Source organism: Globicephala melas, chromosome 9 (assembly GCF_963455315.2).
Source record: "Globicephala melas chromosome 9, mGloMel1.2, whole genome shotgun sequence".
Taxonomy (NCBI): domain Eukaryota; kingdom Metazoa; phylum Chordata; class Mammalia; order Artiodactyla; family Delphinidae; genus Globicephala; species Globicephala melas.
In genome coordinates, this window is record NC_083322.1 from 99,602,524 (window position 1) to 99,606,440 (window position 3,917).

Consider the following 3,917-nt stretch of genomic DNA (forward strand, 5'->3'; position numbering starts at 1 on the left):
TTATTTTTGGTCCAGAGCACTGAAATTGAATTCAGGGCCTTACAGATGAATGGCAGTGATGCTTTTGGGTTCTGATCAAACAAGATCAGTTTTATCCTAATTATATTCATTTATATTATGCAAAACACGTATGTAATTTTGACTATCATTGATATTCCTGCACTGCTAATGGAGGGTTGATGACCCCTGTCTTTACCAAGAAAATATACATTATCATGAGGTAACTATAGTATCCTCTCTGGGTGGAATACTGTCTAGGCAGCAAATGCAAAAGGACAAAAACAATTAATTTTCTGGAAAGTGTGTTTCTATAATGGCAAATATTGAGATAAAATGGAAAAATTCAGTATATTAACTACATATTTTCAAATACTTAACCAATTGTTGAGTATTTGTTGGACATTTTCTGATTTCCAACATTATTTAGACATAGACCGTGTTTATATTACAACATAACATTATATTATTGGTCATGTTAAACATTTTTTGTAATCAATACATCTTTCTGGAATATATTTAGACCTAGCATATCCCAATTATTACTATTTTTGTCAATAATTAATGAGGGGACGCAGTCAATAAGATACACAGAACTCTCTTTGTTTTGCATCCATGAAAGTAATATTAACTTGATTCAAAGTATATTTTTTAATGAATTGAATACAAAAAAGTATACATCAGGGCAATTCTTACCTCAAAAATGTGTGTTTTCAACTTCAAGTGATCCACTCTGGCATCCTAGGTTTATCAAATGCCTTAGGCGATTGCCCATCTCCACTTTATTCCACTGTACATTGCATGCACTTCAAAAATTCAATTTTGCATTAAAGTCATTTTGTGTGCTGGGTTGTTATATTAGTTGTCTGCATTGATCTTGCTGACTAGATACTTGATAAAGTTCTACTTTGCTGTACTGCTCAGACACAGCGATGAAATTCTTTCTCCATTAACAGTTCTGCAAATATGTGAGGAAAACTTTAGAATATGAAAACCTACCATGAAACATTTCCCTTAAAACAGATAAACAAGGAGGTATCCTGAGTTTTACTCAAGCATAAAGTGTCAATGTAGTTCATAGCTCAAGAGGAAAAAAACTGCTCATCTGGAGGTAACATAACAGTCAAAACATTTGAGAATATGGTTCATAAGTGATGCATTCTAAGAGGTGACAGAACAAAGGTGAATATGGAGCATGCCAATGGTGTGAGAATATAGCGAGAGACAGAAATAGTCACGAGGGGACAGCAGGCAGGAATTGGCTGTCAAACAGGATTACTTTGTAAGACTCAAGGATGCAGAAATAAATATTGAAAACAAGACTGTAGAAAATAAAATGAGAAGGAGAAAAAAGCAGTAAATAGCAATAAGATTAGATCCTCAAATGAAAGATGCAAAAAATCAATTTAAAAATATGTAGTCTCATAAAAGGGGAGAGAGAGGAGGAAGAGAAGAAGGAGGGGAAGGGGGGGATGAGAAAAAAATGGTATAATTTTGTCATCATATATTTTAAACATTTTGTACACACTTCCTCTTATAAGCTGTTCAATAATATTGTCATAGGCAGAATAGAATATTGACTCCCCAGATGTCCACACTCTAATTCTAGGGACCTGGATTTATGTTAGATTACATGGCAAAAGGGAATCTGCAGATATAATTGATTTAAGGATCTTGAGATGGAGTGATTATGCTGGATTATCTGAGTGGACCCAGTGGGATCACAAGGGTCCTTATAAGTGAAAGAGTGAGGGAGGAGAGCCCGGCCAGAGCGAGAAGGACTTGACCAGCCATTGCTGCCTGAAGGTGGAGGAAAGGGCCACCAGCCAAGGTATGCAGGCAGTGTCCAGAATCTGGAAAAGACAAGGAAATGGATCCTCCTCCACAGCCTCCAGAAGGAGCACAGCCCTGCAGACCCTCAATGGGTTTTTAGCCCATTGAGATCCATTTTGAACTTCTGACCTCCAAAACTGCAAGATAATACATTTGTGTTGTTTTACGCCACCAAGTTTGCAGGTTAGATCTCTGGTCGGGGGAGCTAAGGTCCTGCATACCATGCAGCGAGGTCCCCCCATAAAAAGCCAAAAAAAAAAAAAAAGCCACCAAGTTTGTAGCAATTTTTTTGTAGCAGCCAGAGGAAACTAATAAAAATCCCATTAAGAGGTTGGCATTGTATCCTCATTACAAATGAGAAAATCTACTCCTTAACGCAATTACACTGCAGAGTCAGAGCTGAAATGCTGGAGGTTCCTCCTCCCCACCCTAATCGAACATCATTACTTTAAGCTGCCACTTCACTCTAAACATAGAAACCAAATAATTAAGAAATGGAATGATTTTTTTTTAAAATGAGCATCTTGAGATAACTGATAGTTTAACGATTTTTTTTTTTTTTTTTGCCAACTATGAACATGTATGTATTTGTGGGCATTTACACACAATTGCAATGATCAGATTTGTTAACTTCATTAAACAATGAAGCCCTTGGACGGAAGGGGCTGTGATGCCACGGGGGTCTAAGGCGGCAAACCAAAATCCAAGTCTGGGAATGACAACCAATCACAAACCGCCAACGAGGCTTTAAGCAAGAGCCAATCAATAATTTCACTGCTTTGCTCCTGCCTTTGCTGTATAAATGCCCCTTCCCGAACTCCTAACCACTTCTGGGTTGGCTCTGCCGGATTCAACTGATTTTTGCTCAAATAAACTCTTAAAATGTTTAATGTGCCTCAGTTTATCTTCTTCTTTTTTTTTCCTCTTCGTCACACTGCGCGGCTTTATTCACCAGGACCTTCTGGAACCCTCCAGGACACACACGAGGCCCAGCCCCCAGCGCCCCAGAACCCAGCCTCTGATCTCTAGGCTCCCATTTCTGGGGCGATCGCGATGAACAACCCTCCCCTCTTCTCTCCAGCTCCGAAGTCTGTCACTCGGGGGAAGCTCCTGCATCTCCTCTGCAGCAGCTCCAGGGCAGGTGGGGGAGGAAGGGCGTTTGCCACGAGCTGCCATTTTGCTCTCTACTGGCTGCTGTCCCTCTCTCGCTGGTACAGCCTCTGCTCCCGGACGGCTTGTTCTGACCAGGGGAGAGTCATTCCTCCCACACAAGCCAGCACCCAGGCCTTCACCACGCAGCCTCCATCCTTCTAATGATCCAGCTGCCCAAGGACGGTGTAGAGGGAGCCCACCTGGGCTTGGAACGGTTCCACCAACTTGGTGCAGACGGGGGTCGGGTGCTGGTCAGATCTGTGCCGAGCCATCAGAGTCACTCGGGGCTGCGTCGTGTCATAGCTGTACAACCTGCCGAACGTTCTCAGTGTGTCCCCATCAGGAACTTGGCCGGCGCTGACCTTCCAGGGGAAGTAACAGATCCCCGGTTTGGGCAGCATCATTTCTCCTGTCTGGACGTCGGGTCCTTGGGTTCCTTCTTTCCGCCCCGTGTGGCCAAGTGACGAGGGAGGGGCGGGTTGCCGAGAGCGCCTCGCTTTCCCCCCAGGGCAGTTTCTTGACCTTCTTCCGGGGTCCCCTTGCAGGGGGCGGGGGCCACTCTGAGGCTCCCCTGGCCGAGAGCAGGGGACTTGCCGGCCTCGGCGCGCACACCAGCGTCGCCTCGGCCTCGGCTGCGATCTGTCCCGCCTCAATGAATCTTTTAACGTTTCAATGTTCTAGTGAGGCTGTGCCCACGGGCTGTGCCCTGGACAAGTCTTGTCAGCACCCCCTCCTCAGCAGGTGAGCAGTAAGGCCAGGGCCAGGAGGTGAGTATGTCCCCGGCCCACGTTAAAGGCTACAGGAGTTTGATTGAGGTATTTACTTCCTCCGGGTCAGTTGGGCTCTGGTAAAACAGTGTCTTATGAAGGCAGTCATTTTTTAGGAGAACACAGTGCTCTGGGTACATTCCAAATATGTATTTTTCAACTTTTCCT

At 43.9% G+C, this 3,917-nt stretch overlaps 1 pseudogene; it reads right to left on the reverse strand.

The window, feature by feature from the left end:
• Positions 1-3,014: 3,014 nt before the first annotated feature.
• On the reverse strand, positions 3,015-3,386 carry LOC115861021 (CST complex subunit TEN1-like; annotated as a pseudogene).
• Positions 3,387-3,917: the final 531 nt, after the last annotated feature.